The sequence below is a fragment of the Myxine glutinosa genome, chromosome 10, assembly GCF_964187855.1.
Source record: "Myxine glutinosa chromosome 10, kmMyxGlut1.1, whole genome shotgun sequence".
Taxonomy (NCBI): Eukaryota; Metazoa; Chordata; class Myxini; order Myxiniformes; family Myxinidae; genus Myxine; species Myxine glutinosa.
This window is the reverse complement of record NC_136270.1, coordinates 77147318-77164156: the sequence shown is the minus strand read 5'-3', so window position 1 is coordinate 77164156 and position 16839 is coordinate 77147318.

Sequence of the window (16839 nt, the reverse complement as noted above, 5' to 3'; positions counted from 1 at the left end):
CAGTAAAAAAGAATGTACAAGGTACAAAATTACATCCCTTATATTTTAAGAATTTGATGATGCACATTGGCCCGTTTGAAATTTGATGTTGCAATGATGCTGGTGTGAAAGGAATGCAAGTCACTCTGAAATATAAGTCCACCCTCCTATCCTTGATTTAAAAGTAAGCTTGATGCTCAGTATTGCATAGAGATGACTCCCTTAACCTCACCACGCAAGGTTTACCTATTTCATGTATATTCCGGGGGGGGGGGGGGCTTTTATTCCTTCCACACAGGTTCAAATTATGACAAATTGAACATGACCAACACAAGCCTCAACAAATTTGCTTACCATATATTTCTTTTGTTTTCTTTTGTTTTCCTTAATTATTTTGTGTTAATGCAGGTCCCATTTGTTCACTGCACGGGGAAGGGACAAGCAAAGCTGTAGATCATGGTGCTATTATGGATCATGATCATGGTCGTTTATGTTTGAGTCTTGTGATAATAAATAGTAATCCTCATTGACTGATGGTGAGTTTATATATTTGAAGTATCATGTATTTTGTGTGTAGATTGTTTTGAGGAAGGGTCTAACATCACCCACCTTTTCCAGAAGGGTAACGTTAGATTTGTTATATTTGTACATCGTGACCAAATTTGGTTCGTATATGCAATAGGAGATTGCGGGGGGTCTAACATCACCTACCCAGCAGGGTAAGTTGTTAGATTTGATGTTTGTGTAATGTCCTGACATGACACTATATTGTAACCAAATTTGGTCCATGTATGAGATGGGTTGAAATAACCCGTTTTTAGGGGGGGGCACTTTGCAGGGGGTCTAACATCACCTTTCCAGCAGGGTAAGTTGTTAGATTTGATGTTTTTGTAATGTCCTAACATGACACTATATTGTGACCAAATTTGGTCCATGTATGAGATGGGTTGAAATAACCCATTTTGGGGGGTACTTTGCGGGGGGTCTAACATCACCTTTCCAGCAGGGTAAGTTGTTAGATTTGACATTTTTGTAATGTCCTGACATGACACTATATTGTAACCAAATTTGGTCCATGTATGAGATGGGTTGAAATAACCCATTATTGGGGTCATTTTAGGGGGGTCTGGTGACTAGTTCCAGCAGGGGGGGTCAATCTTACATACTTTTTTTTACTCAGCTTGATACCCCCAACAACTCTAGGGGGTCAAACCTTTTGTATGCTATGGGTTGAAATAGAGTGTAGTAGGCTCTCTGACTATAAGAGTAGATCCCCTTTCCCTTCACATTCCCCTTCCAACAAATTGCCAACTGTTCCCTCCGCGACTCCATTCGCCACGAGGTCGGCTCGGAGAAGAAGGGGGAGGAGCTGCCGACTCCTGGGCATGCCCGCCCATCGTCATCAAGGGCGGAGCCAGAGGGCCGTGCCGACCAATCAGGGCCGAGGCGAGCTCACCGATCGGCGTGTCCTGGACACCAGCGGCTTGATCGACTGAGGCGCTATAAAAAGCACGCGCGAAAGCCTTGAAGTTGTTGGACTAAGAGAGAGGAAAGAAGTGCGCGCGAAAGCCTTGAAGGAGTTGGACTAAGAGAGAGGAAATAAGTGCGCGCGAAAGCCTTGAAGGAGTTGGACTAAGAGAGAGGAAAGAAGTGCGCGCGAAAGCCTTGAAGGAGTTGGACTAAGAGAGAGGAGAGAAGGGGCGAAGCGAAGCAAAGAGAGCAAGAGAGAGAGAGAGAAAAGACAAGCCAAAAGAGAGTCCTGGAGTTTGTGAGAGAGGGAGAGAGAACCCGTCATGCCAGACCCCCCACCAGCAGCGTTGGCTCCACCAAGCAGCTCCGACCCGTTATCCCGCGCACACGACAGGATCGGTGGCATCGGCGGCCGTCGAGGTCCAGCCCGACGTCCCGTGCGGGATCAAGCTCCAGCCAGCTCTGTGCCTTCCTCCCCCTCCAGCCACCCACCTCCTTCCAGCCAATCCACTCTGCAATTCCCCGTGTGAGTCCGTCTTTGTTTGTTCTGTCTAGGGTATAAGTTAAGCCTGTTTAAATAAGCTAGCAATTTTCACTGTGTCTTCTTGATTCCTTCTGTCTTTATTTTATTATACTTCCTTCTCCTTGGTTACTTTTGGGTGTAAATAGAAATAAATTATATTGGTATTTCTTACCCTTTGTCTTTCTTTCTTCTTTACATCCTTCGTTTTAGTCTTTTCCCCATTGAATATCTGTGGTGCGATTCGGCCAACGTTCAGGAATCGGGTTAGTCGGGTAACTGTTCGGGCGCGGCGGCCATCCGCTCGGCAAACAACATTCTCGCCGCTGTCCCGTAACAATATAATACAACTGATGCCATAATGCCTAACTAGGCAATCGCTGGATCATTAAGGTTGTTTACCAATGTACTCGGTGAGCAAGCTTTCATTGTGAGTAAGTCTGAAACTAGATAAATGAAATGCAAAGTACTTGGTAATTATTTCAGAGTCAAACAATGAACGGATAATCCGCTCTGCGCTGGGATAATCCGCTCTGCGCTGACCGTTGTAAAGACAGTCAGCGGACGCTTTTTCTTTCTTACTTGGGAGTTTATTTAATAAATAGTTTTAATGAAATTGCCAGCGTTCTCAGGAAAATCTCTCAACAAGAACGATAATTAAACATTGAATCAAAATAGCTTATTAGTATTTAATAAGGGTTAACCTTTTGTGGGATTGCAGTGGGATTTGCAGATTGAGAAAGGATGCGATTGCCATAGCTATTGATTTTGAAGTTTTAACATGACATCAAAAAACCCATGTTGCTGGTGTGTTAATTCGTAATATGGTATAATAATGGAGGCGCTGTAATTATTTGGTTGTGGCTAAGTATAATATTTTTTTTTAATGTGCTTTGAAATAGAGTAAGTGGTCTTTGTTCTTGTCGTGTCAAAAATGAGTAAAAAGATATATCCTCTTCAATGAGAATGACCTTCAGATGTTCTTGAAGGGATTAGAGAGACGGGGCTCTGAGGTGTTCTGCAGGAGACAATGGAAAGCAGAAAACCGCATTAAATAATTTGGGATGCAAACCTGCTCTCAGCGGGAAGCACCCTCATCTCAAGATTCCTCCGATCCTTGTCCCCTCCCACCCAAACTTTGCCCAACCAATCCTACTGCTCTCCTCCCCTCTCTTCACTCCACCCCCCTCTACTTGCTCCTCCCACTTGAAATTGCATAAGAATCAGAAACTGATGTCCAGTTAGTAAGATTAGCACTGGGTCTGTAAGATGTTGCTTTGCTGTACTTAGGATGTTTTACTTGGCTGGTCGATTCTGTATGTTTACACTGTATGTTAACTGTACTCTATGCATGCTGGTGTTTGGTGTGGCATTTCTTTGTACATCCCTACTGTACCAGGATTTTACTTGGGACCTTCTGTGAATCTTGAAATGTAATTTGTGAATTGTAATATGGTTTGATAAAGGTTATTGTTCTTGCTGTGTATTTTCTGGCAGACAGAAAGTGTTGTCCTCCTCGGGAATTAAAATTTGTGACTCTCTTCTGACAAGTGATGGACATTGAATTTTTGGTTCATCCATTACATACTACTGTAGAAAAATATCCCTAACAAATGGCGACCGTGACATCTTGCTAACTCTAGGACGACCTGGGAAAATAAAGACTTGAGCACAAAGCTGTACTCTCCTCTTCCCCTTGTTGCTTGGTAACGCATCTAACGAACTGATTACAGATTTTGATTCCTGAGTATTATGGTCACAGGGTGGTGTATTGTGTTAACTATTTTGTATCATCTGTCTGTCTGTTCTTGCATAAATTTGCAGTGAGAAGTGTTTTGTCAATGTGGTTTTGCCACTAGATTTGACTAGATAAACACGGATGTCCGCATTTTGTAGCGGTGGTTATTTGGCCAGGTTATATGGTTGATCGTTGATCGGTTATATGGTTATATATGGCCAGGTTATATGATTATATAAAGGTATACCAGACGGTTGATCGCGTGAAATACACCAGGAGTGTTTTTGTCAATGTGGTTTTGGGCACTAGATTTGACTAGATAAAACATGGATATCCGCATTTTGTAGCGGTGGTTCCAACAGTCTTCACTCACTTAAGCAGTGGTGAACATTTGTTCATTGGTGTGTACATGTCTTGAAGTATCAAGAGTGAGTTTGGTGTGTGGCAGAGTGTGCTTTGAAATGGTGTCAGAGATATGGGTGAAAATATTGTGTGTGCAGGTGTGCGTGACATTTGGTCAAGTAGACAGGTGCACCTGTTAAAATTAGGCTACTTGTACCTTGGGTGTGAATGTAAAATGCTTTTGTTGTTTTACAGACAGGCTGACAACTAACATTCACTCGGATGGTGGTTGAATTTGACCTTCATATGAATGAATGTATTATGACAAAATCACTTACAGAAATGGGTGAATATTTTTGATCTGGCAGACATTCTGAGTGACGACTCAGAGAAGTTCTAAAAGATGCAAGCCCTTCTATGTGATTGCAACCCTTGTGCATGTTTTGATGCAGACCTTGTGTTCAAAATCAAATATCGAGGATTATTGCATAACAAATGATGGGAATTTAATGAACAGGCTAAAAAATTGCACACATAATTTGTGAAATGGGAGATATGATGTTGTTCGTGTAAATTCCTGCATGTTTTATGTGCCTTGAAGGAACAGGTGGACTGAACAATGCAGGTCCAGGCTCAGAAAAATAGATTTGGTTGGTATATATATATTTTGGTACATATGCAGGTCCAGGCTCAAGAAAATAGATTTGGTTGGTATATATATATTTTTGGTACATATGCAGGTCCAGGCACAGGAAAACAGATTTGGTTGGTACATATATTTTTATTGAAAGGTGAAAGTATATATAATGAATTGGAATGCTGTCAAAATGATGGGCTAAACTGATTGGCTCTGCTTGGTGTTAATTTAAGGACTGTTCCGATTATCTTTGTTGAGCACCAAAATCTGTCTTCCAAATTTTGTCTATGCCCATCACTAAGCTTTGAGACATGCTTCATGCTTAATGAAAGACAATAATTAAGCGCTTTTGTGGAAAGGCAATGGCAAACCACCCAATGTCGCCACCTTTGTATGGCAGACGACGACCTACTACCTATGAACAAATAGGGAGTCAAGGATTAAGTACCAGGGGTTCAAGGAGGGCAAAGAGAGCTTGTGTACAGACATTGGCCATTTCATGAGCTCAGAGAAATAAAAATTCCAAATTCCACTCTGCTGGCTCAATTGAAATCGGCAGCAGAATGAAAATCAACAGACAATGGAACAGCTAGCGACGAGTGTTTGTGAGTAACAACCACCCTCTGGTCGAGGCTCATAGAAAAAGTGACAATAGATGTAGTGAAATCGTATTCGTATTAATGCTGAACCCAGGTGATGCTCGTTGCTCGCTGACACCGCTAGGGGCGCGGCTATAAGACCCGCTGCGGCCGGTGCTCAGGGGACTTTTCCTGTGACATGTTACACCTCGTAGACTCGCTAACGGTACGCCTGCATAGAATATTAAGCTTGCTTGCATTGAATGTTATGGATTGACCTATGTGATGCCAAACCTTATTCCTATTGCATTTCCTGTATTTACAGAATGATGTCAAAGGTCTTAATGGAATTAAACCAACAGATGGACTAAAGTTGTGAACTCGATTGGTTTTTCACAACACTTAATTCCATTAATGATCTACGGACATGGCTGCCAACAAGACGCTGTTGGTCACACAATTCTGCGCCGACCCGCAAGCCTCGGATGGTGGATTGCAACTGAAGCACTGGCTGAAAACGTTGGAGAACCATTTCGCTGAGCCTGAGACCGAGCCGACGGCTGCCTCGAAGCTAGCAACGCTGCACTCCAAAGTCGACTACAAGGTGTACAACAGTATAGTACAATGTGCGACGTACGACCTCGCTATTGCGGAGCTAAAACGATTGTACATAAAGGAAAAGAGCCCGGTGTATGCTCGGCATTTGCTCTTATCACGACGCCAGCAACCCAACGAGCCGATGGATCACTATGCCCAGGAGCTCCGGCAACTCCTGCTGGACAGCACCCGGGAGCCACGGACTCACGAGCAGGCTCAAGATGACCTTCTCCTAGACGCTTTCGTCGCCGGGGTCTCCTCTCAGGACCTAAGGCTCAAACTCCTGGAGAAGACCGACCTGACCTTCACGACGGCACTCGAGCAAGGAAAGGTACACACTGAAGCGCGGTTGCAGTCGAACGCATATGATCGCACGTGCCTCTTGGCGGGAACCTCGCTACACGCACGGCCGGAGAGTGCTACCGCCGAGGGAGCGGAACTGCTCGCGGAACTCCAGGATGCTCTGGAGGAGGATACGGTCCTGATGGCTGCCGCTACGACCAGACCCAAGGCTTTACGCGGAGCCACATGCTATTTCTGTGGGGGACAACGACATCTCCGGACAGTGTGTCCGGCTCGGGACGCCATATGCTATTTGTGCTCGCAAAAGGGGCACTACACAAAAGTGTGCCGGAAAACCGCACGCGGCTCGCGGCCGCGCCCGACCTTGAATGGGCTCATTGCAGAGCCTACGAGCCGAGCTCGGAACGCGGCGCCACCCCGGCTTTGATGGTCGCTCAATCGACCTTGGCGAGAGACACCGAACAGCCACAACAGTCTCATCCTCAATCGGGCATGGCACACGCGTCCTTGACCAGAGTCCGGGCCACGCGAGGGGATTTGGAGCCTCGCCAAGCCCCAGTGGTACGTTCTCGTTGTGTCTCTCAAGAGCGTACAGCGTCCACTGGTGGCGACACGAGTTCGGTACCAACTACGGTGGCCCACACTCATCAAACGGCGATTTTGAATTGTCAAACGGCGATTTCAAATACTACGGAGGCCCATACTCATCAAACGGCGATTTCGAATCACAAAGCAACGGAATCGAATACTACGGAGGCCCATACCCGTCAAACGGCGATTTCAAATACTACGGCGGCCCATCCTCATCAAACGGCGATTTTGAATCGTCAAACGGCGATTTCGAATACTACGGAGGTCCATACTCATCAAACGGCGATTTTGAATCACAAAGCAACGGAATGCATGGGAAAGCTCTCCGATGGCTTTAACGGATTCCCCATGAACAACAAATACTCCGGCAACAACCGCAAAACTGCTGACTGCATGGGAACACACCCTGACAACTCATACGAGACTCCACGGGCACCCTCTGACGCCCGGACAACTGCCGCTGGCATAGGATCCACCCGCGAGGCTCGGCCGACCCACTCAGGAGGTTCGGTCCCACTCCCAGCAGGCTCGTCCGGCCTGGCTCAAGCCCTTATTCCCCTCATGGTCGAGGGCCATTGTGTGCGTGCCTTGGTGGACACAGGGTCTACGGATAGTTTTATCGACCATCGACTAGTGCACAGGCATGGTTGGCAGGTCATGAGGTCTACGAGACGGATCTTCATGGCTTCCCAGGGACTTCGACTCAGCACGAAGGGGGAATGCCGATTGAAACTCGTGATAAAGGGACGGGTTTTCCCAGACGTACACCTTATAGTCTTACCTGCTTTATGTGCTGATATTCTGTTAGGACACGATTTTCTTAAGCGACATGGACGTCTGGAAATGGAGTTTGGTGGGCCTGACATGCTTGTTGTGGGGGCTGACGCGCTTGCTGTGTGTGCCCTAGCGAAAATGGAAATCCAGCCGCTTTCGCTGTTCCCCAATCTAACCTCCGACTGTACCCCTGTAGCGGGAAAATCACGGCGCTACTCTCGAGCAGACATGCAATTCATTGCAGATGAAACGGCACAGCTCTTGAAAGACGGTATCATAGAACCCAGCCGGTCGCCGTGGCGAGCCCAGGTCTTGGTGGTGCGAAGCAATGCACACCGCAGACGCATGGTAATCGACTATTCCCAAACGATTAACCGCTTTACACAGCTGGATGCCTACCCCCTTCCGGGGATGGACGTGCTGGTGCGACAGGTGGCCCAGTACTCGGTCTACAGCACTCTCGATCTCCGTAGTGCGTACCATCAGATCCCCATCTCTAGGGCAGATCGTATCTATACCGCGTTTGAGTCGGGGCAACGGTTGTACCAGTTTACTCGATTGCCTTTTGGGGGTAACGAACGGGGTCACCTGTTTCCAGAGGGCCATGGATGACCTCATTCAAGGGAGAACTTAACCGATGTTTTCGTCTACCTAGACAATCTTACGGTTTGTGGGTATGACCAAGGGCACCATGATGCTAATCTGAAGCGCTTCCTCGAGGTCACGCAGAGGTATCACTTAACCATGAACGAGGCTAAGTGTCAATACTCTCTATGCAAGATAGATCTTCTGGGGTACACCGTGACCCATGGCACTGTCGCTCCGGATAAGGAGCGTCTGCGACCTTTGCTCGACATGGCCCCTCCCAGCGATCGGGCATCCCTGAAGCGTGCCCTCGGGCTATTCGCCCATTACTCAAAATGGGTCCAAAATTTCTCCGCGAAACTTCACCCCCTTGTGGCCTGCGACACATTCCCTCTGCGTCCGGCCGCATTGGCGGCCTTTGGAGGCCTTAAGGCCGACATCGCCAGTGCCGCTCTGGCGATGATCGACGAGAGCGGATCTTTCGTCCTCGAAAGTGATGCCTCGGATCAGGCCATCGCGGCGACCCTCTCCTAAGGAGGGCGTCCGGTGGCTTTCTTTTCACGGACTCTTACCTCCGCTGAGCGGAGACATTCATCTGTCGAAAAGGAAGCGTATGCGATCGTCGAATCTATTCGGCGATGGCGCCCGTACTTACTCGGACGATGTTTCCAAATCATCACGGACCAGCAAAGTGTTGCGTTCATGTACGACACATTACACGCCCAGCGCATTAAAAATGAGAAAATCACTCGCTGGCGTATAGAGCTTGCCGACTTCTGCTACACTATCAAATACCGCCCGGGGAAGGATAACCAGGCCGCCGACGCCTTATCGAGACCGGTTACGTGCGCGGGTATCACCACTTTGGAGGGCCTACGCGCGCTGCATGCCACTGTGGGGCATCCAGGCGTAACGCGTTTCGCTCATTTTGTGCGGCGCGGCAATCTACCATACTCAATTGACGATATCCGCCGTATCTGTCGCGACTGCGCTACATGCGCGGAAATCAAACCGTGTTTCTATAACCCTCCCATGGGGACTCTGGTTAAGGCTACGAGGCCGTGGGAACGCTTGGCGATGGATTTCAAGGGCCCATTGCCGGTGTCGAGTAACTCTCGCTATCTGCTCACTATCGTCGATGAGTACTCGCGATTTCCCTTCGCTTATACGTGTGTGGACATGACTGCTGCCACGGTAATGCGATGCTTACAGAATTTGTTCTCTATGTTCGGGTACCCGGCCTATGTGCATACTGATCGGGGTGCGGTCTTCTTGTCTCAGGAAGTGCGAGGCTATCTGCTCCAAAATAACATCGCTTCTAGTTACACCACGCCGTACAGACCCCAGGCAAATGGGCAGATCGAACCCTTCAACGGGATTATATGGAGGGCCGTCATGCTCAACCTCCGGACCCTCGGCCGGGGCCTCGATAAATGGGCTTGGTCGCTACCTGCGGCGTTGAACTCGATCCGGGCTCTACTGTGTACGGCCACCAACCAGACTCCCCACGAGAGACTTTTCCACCACCCAAGGAGCACGGGGTGTATACGGTCTTTACCCAGTTGGCTCGCTGAGCCCGGGCTGGCCTACCTCAAACAGGCGGTTCGCACGAGCAAGTACGACCCCTTAGTGGACAAAGTGCAGATACTCCAGGCTAATCCTGAGCATGCTCGTGTGATGACGGCTGATGGACGTGAGACCACTGTCTCCGTACGTCATCTTGCCCCATGTGGGGTCGCCGACCCTTGTAGGGAATCGGACGCACCGATCGAACCAATCTATGAGACTATGGACTCTTCCGACGCTTCCGTCGCTGACAGTCTGCCGACCCTCCCTTCGCCACATCTACCCGTGCCCGAAGGCTTGGCGGTACCCCCTTCGTCCCCTGACTCCGGTAGCTCCTCCGATGCCGGGGTCTCTAGGATACGTGATGCCGTACCCGGGGAATTTCGGACGCGTGCTGGCAGAGAAATTCGCCGCCCGGACCGGTATGGTTGGGTCGACTGATACCATCTTCCGCACCCTGTTAATGCTGACGCTCGCGCGATTCTAGCCGCTCTGCAGTGTAATTCTAACGGTGGGGAGAATGTAGTGAAATCGTATTCGTATTAATGCTGAACTCAGGTGATGCTCGTTGCTCGCTGACACCGCTAGGGGCGTTGCTATAAGACCCGCTGCGGCCGGTGCTCAGGGGACTTCTCCTGTGACATGTTACACCTCGTAGACTCGCTAACGGTACGCCTGCATAGAATATTAAGCTTGCTTGCATTGAATGTTATTGATTGACCTATGTGATGCCAAACCTTATTCCTATTGCATTTCCTGTATTTACAGAATGATGTCAAAGGTCTTAATGGAATTAAACCAACAGATGGACTAAAGTTGTGAACTCGATTGGTTTTTCACAACAATAGATATTAATGGTGAGGGTTGTGGTTGATTCGATTTTGCGAAAAAAAAAGAAGAAAAAAAAAGATTCTTTGAACAAGTTAAATGGTAAAATAATGAAAAAATATATAATTATTTACTCTCTGAAACTGGGTATAGTTCTCAAATCACTCTGGGTTGTGACTTGAAGAATGAATTGGAGTTGACATGGTGTAGAAAGATGGGAGGTTGCGATGTTGGTACTGTGGATTCTTTGAGACAAAGTACAGACAAATTTTGTTTCACTTCTAAAATATTGTTGACAAAAGTGGGTGTGTGATTCAACCCTTTGGTAAGGATGTAAAGTAAAACTGAGTTATGGAATTAATTGCTTTAATGAATAATCTTTCAGCATGAAAAGGGTGACAAGACATGGGATTTTAATGGGATTTGTAATGGGATTTTAATGGGATTTGTAATGGGATTTTAATGGGATAAATATAGAAGATATTTGTTTATTGTCAAAAAAAAAAAAAAAGGTGTCAATTGGCTGAGGAGTCACCGAGGCCAAACTTTAACCTTTGACAGCAAAGAAATTGTGTTCTGAGAGCAAAATACTTCCAAATAATATTTATGGCTGGATTGCTTCAAGAGAAATGACATACTATTTATTTTAATATAAAATTGCTATGAGATGAAATTATATTTTCGGTGTTGGTGTGACAGTAATTACCTAGAAAAATATATCTGAAGACTTACGGACATAATGAGGCAAAATATGGCAGAATAGTTGTTGAATGCTTGTTGATTTAAAATTTAAAAGTCAAGTTTTTACACCTTCAAGACTTCATAGCTACACTTACTTTCGGAGAGTCATATAGGAATCTTGGACAAATGGAAGTTGAAAGAAATAAGAAATGGGGATCACATGATTTCACTCGTATCTAATGGGACTTTATAATATTAATCTTTCTGTGTCACTAATAAAGCACAGAACATAAACAAAAATTGTTTTTTTTAAAGAATATAGTACTGATGAATCTCCATGTTTTTTCCACATGTAGTTTTGTTGAAAAATGGATGAAGATGAATAATTGACGATTATATTGGAAAATTTTGATGGGTCTAACTGTGAAAAGTGTTATTTCATAGCTAGAGGTTACTATGAAATAACAGTACAGACAGCCAAGCAAAATGAGTGTAAAGACGTTGACCAACCAAGATGTTGCATATCTTTGTTGACGTTGTGACATTGTTTATTTCAATTATGGTAGGGATTAATAAAATTGCTATTAAATGAGAATTTTCACATTGGATGTTAAAGCAACGAAGAGTTTTATGGGATTATAAGGTCATATCGCGACATCATGGGAAAGCTAATGTTAATTGTGGGATGTCAGAGGTAATGGTGCAGTTTAATGTTCATACTGTTTGGGAAAATAATGCTCTATGCAACATGATCCGAAAAAGAACCCATCCCGAAATCTAAGGATCAGGAAGGGAAGAAATGGAAAATTTGAGGTATTAAAGTTACGGAACTCAAAATATCTAGGTTTGGATGTGCAATCATTAAAAATTGGGTCATTCATTGGTTTGATGATAATCCTAATATTTGATAAATATTTGATAATAATCCTAATAATTTTAATCCTAGGAATAATATTGCTAATAGTTTGTCTGAAGGCTTTGATAAGTACTTGTCCAAAGCAAAAAGCAACTTCTAAGATGACAGAAGTGTGGGGTATTTGGCATCGCCAGGCTAGTTTATTGGTTTAGGAATGTTTTGAGGTCATTACAATGGGATCATTACTTGTGTGATCATTCATGAAATTTCATGAACAGATATGTGAAATGGATCTAATGTGAGTGTGTATGAGAAAATTTGTTGCAGGATTCGTGGAATGTTCAAGGTCGGACATGATCGTTGGAGAACGTACAGTAAATTTGGGAAAAAGAAGTGACCTTCCATAAAGTTCACAAATATTTCATAGGAAGGAAGAGAATAAATTTGAAATGGAAATTCTGAAAAAATTAAATTAAAAGACCCTGTATTGAACTAACACATGTGCTTAGGGGGGGGGGGGGGGCATCATGGGGAATAGAACTGAAAGACAATTTTCGGAACAATTGATTTACCAGTTAATGAGACGCTATGAAAGTCGCATGAAATTTAATGATAACATGACTCTCACATAGAAGTCATAGGATGAAGCTGAAGGGAAAGGTGTATGCTGCATGTGGGAGGATATGTGCGTGTGTGCAACGAAGGCTGGAAAGGGCGGAAATGCGAATGGTCCAGTGAATGTGCGGAGTATCGTTGAGAGAGAGGAAGACAAATGATGAATTGCGAAAGATGATGGAAATCGAGCCTGTGATTGATGCTGTAAAGTAAAGAGGAACAGGTTGAGATTGTTTGGTCATGCATTGAGGAAGGATGAAAGTGACTGGTTGAGAAGAGTGATGGAAATGAATGTAGATTGAAGTAGAGGACGGATGGGGAAGACCGAGAAAGACTTGACTAAAGATGGTGGAAGAAGAAATGCAGGCATAGGGGGTTAACAAGGAGAGATGCAGAAAATAGGGCAAAATGGAGAAGTTTGTCATGGGGACCGCAAGGCTAACCCCCACGCCAGCAGGGAAAATGGCCTTAAAATGCATGTTGTTGTTGTTGTTGTTGTTATCTGGCATGTGAAAATATCTGCTATTAATCTTGGGGTAAAATTTTGGGGAGAATTTACCAAGGAAGGTAAAAGGGAGCTGGAAATTTTAATAATGATAGACCAGATGGGAAAACACTGAATAATATATTGTGGGACAAAAACGTTGGTCTAAATGTTAACATTGTGTGTAGTTCTGAAAATTAATAGGTGAATATTAATGAGCAGACTTTAAAAAATGACACCTACCCTGATATGGGAAAATAATAGTACAGAAAATTGGCAAAATTGATAAGGACTATGTATTATTATGATGTTGTGATGATGATGATGATGTATGATGTTGTGTAAGTACGAAAGGTTTGTGGTCACAAATTTCAAAGGAAATGGAAGTTATGTCTTTGGAAAGTTTTCAAAATCTGTATGGGATAGGGCGGGCCATACTTTTTTTTTTTTGTAAATCAAGCGAGAGGGGTGTTCATATTACGTATTTTGGTGTGTAGAACACAAATTTAATTTAAATAAAAAAAATTCTGATAACCCTAACCTACATCAATTTGCAGTTGATTATTATTAAATTTTTGATTATTTTGCTCTTCTTCTGGAAAAAAAGAGACGTTTTTTATTTTGAAGTTAGGGCTTTTATTTTGTTAACTTCCTGTTGGGACGGCAGTTGTAGCCATCTTGTTGCTGAAAGCTCGATGTTGAGGAGGTTGGCAATCCTTATCCATCCGTCTTCTCTTCTCTTCTTATGGCATTGCCAGTAAGTACGTTTTTGATGAGGAACCTGAGGAACAAATACATAATACTTTTAGATGTAAATTACCTTGTTTTATATTATATTTGTTAATTGATTTGTGTACTTACCTATTGCTAGCCTGAGTTACATGTGAAGGAAAATAGTGACCTGTGAAGTGAATATTTTGACGGTTTTCTGTAATACCGGTGTAATACCTTAATATCTGTCTGTAGTGGATACTTACCTGTGTATTATTGTTTTTATTTCAGTGTGAACTACTAAAAATGGCTCAAGTCAGAACAAGGATGAAATCAAGTTCTCATTTAAGTAATCTTGTTGGCACTGGGCAGGAGCTGTTGGGGGCTGAACTGCCAACTGTGAGGGATATCCTGAGGTATGGCATCTACTTGAGGGAGCAAAGTGAAGATGACAGGAGGAACTACCCAGTGGACCAGCTCGTGTCTGACATCTACCCTGGTCTGATTTGTCAGTGGAGCAAAGCTAATGCTCTTTTCAAGCCTCCTGTTATCAATGAAAAGGTGACCATCATGTCCAAGCTCAAGGAGGTCTGGAATCAGGCAGTGAAGTTTTCTCTTGGGAAGGGCAACCTTGATGCCAAAGAGAGGTTCATTGTCAAGTTAGACAAGTTATTTGATATTTTGACTTGCAAGTGTCAGATTACCAGTTGTGAGGGGGGGAGGCTGTGAGGCCGGTGAGGGCTGTGTGATCCAAGCCCACATTAACTGTTCCTGCAGCAGAGAGAAATTGATTCCTGTGAAAGATCTTGCCTACATCAAGGGACAGAAAGAGAAGGTTGGAAGTAAAGGACCCCACCAAATGGGGAGCCCTGATCTGCCAGAGCACAAGAGACAGGTGAGGACATTGGAAAGGCAGGAAAAGAAAAATAATGCAGAGAAAAGGAGAAGGGTCAAGGAGGAAAATGCTGCAGCAGCAGAGAAGGCAGCCAGGAAGGATGTTGAGAGATTTTTGTCAGATGGTGATGAGGATCTGGAATTGGAGAGAAGTGGTGCTGAAGATGAGTTTGTCACTGAAGTTGAGCTCTTCCTTGAAACTGACACTGAGCCTGCAGCTTCAGCAAAGGTCCAGAAAAATTATGATGAGATACCAAACATTGCCCTTGCTAGTGTAAGGTATGGCATAGGGCTGAGGCCAACTGCAGTGATAGCAACTGCAGCTCTGATTGATGCAGGAATCATCACAGAAGACAATACAAGTAAAGTGATTGATAAGAACAAGGTCAATAGAGCACAGGAGAAGTTGATGACAGAGCTGGGGGAAGAGTTTGATGAGAAGTGCAGGGAGGGGGGGGGGGGGATCTCCTGCATCCTCTTTGATGGGTGGATTGACCTGACCAATGTGATGATGGAAGCTGAGGGCAGTGACCAATCTTTTCCTGCAAAGATCAAGGAAGAACACTATAGTGTTGTTAGTGAGCCTGGTAGCTACTATCTGTTCCACTTTACCCCAGAGAAAGCAACTAAAGAGGAGTCACATGCAGAGCAGATTGCTAAGGTCCTGTTTGCCTGGCTGAAAGAGAAGGGTTTTGATAAGACCTTGTGGGCCATTGGAGGAGACTCAACAAATGTCAACACTGGTGTGAAAGCTGGAGTAATGTGGAAGCTGGAGCTGCACCTGGGGAGAAAGCTGGTCTGGTTGGTGTGCAACCTGCACACTGGTGAACTTCCCCTGCGCCATCTCATTGTTCACCTTGATGGCCCTACTCTGTCAGACAACACATTTTCTGGGCCAATAGGAAATCTCCTTGCTTCTGCTACAGACTTGGATATCAATCCGAACTTCACCCGGATCTTTGTTGGCCCTCCACTGGTCAAGCTGTCTGACAAGGCCATTGAAGATCTCTCAACTGATCAACACTATGGCTATAAAATTGTCTGTGCAATCAGGGATGGAGTGCTTCCTGCAAGGCTGGCTCTGTTGGAGATTGGACCAGTAAACCACAGCCGCTGGCTCACCACGGCGAACAGACTTCTCAGGCTCTGGTTGTCAAAGCATGGACTGAAAGGAAAGAACCGGAAGAATCTGCAATTCATTGTGGAATTAATCAATCATTGGAGTGTATTATCCATGTTGGTTCAACGTGAAAGTCAAGCACTCCTGGATCGAAGGGCCGAGGCACATCTTGTTTCAGCTGGACTGCCTCAAGTCCCAGAGGAAGGAGGTGCTGGACCTTGTGATGCCGACTGTGAGAAGATCTGCTTGGTATGCCCACAGTGAAGCCATCCTCCAAACACTGCTGTGCTCTGAGAATCAGAAGGAGAGGACTGAGGGGGTGGAGAGAATCCTGGCTATCAGGGGAGAGGGGGACCCAGACACTCAGCTGGGGGACTCCTCTGTCAGGACCAGAAAGACACCTGACATCAACTGTGATGTTTCCAGCATTGGTAACTTGATCAGCTGGTCAGAAGGTGTGTCAGAGCCACCTCTCACCTGCTCCCTAAGCACCTCGAAGGTGAAGAACTTCATCAACACCCCCATGGAGGTGCTCAACTGGCCTTGCCACACACAAAGCATTGAGAGGGTTGTTAAAATGGTGACTGAGGCTTCTGCTAAGTACTTCTCACAGGAAAAGAGGGATGGAGGCATCAGGGCTCAGGAGGCCAGCAGGAGGCTGATGTCCAAGAATGAGTCAAAGCAGGACTTGTGCAACCTGGTAAAGTTCAAGAAGTAAGGAGATTGATCTTTGTAATTGTAACCAGTGATATACATGCAGTTCACCTGTTAATAAATATGTACGTTTGATTTGGCTGTGTCAATATGAATGATTTCCCTTATATCTTTTAATCTCTATATATAAAGGAGGAGTGTCTGTGTGTGTGTGTGTGTGTGTGTGTGTGTGTGTGTGTGTGTGTGTGTGTGTGTGTGTCTGTCTGTCTGGATGTCCGCTTATAACTCAAGAACTACACATCGGAGAAAAGTTTTA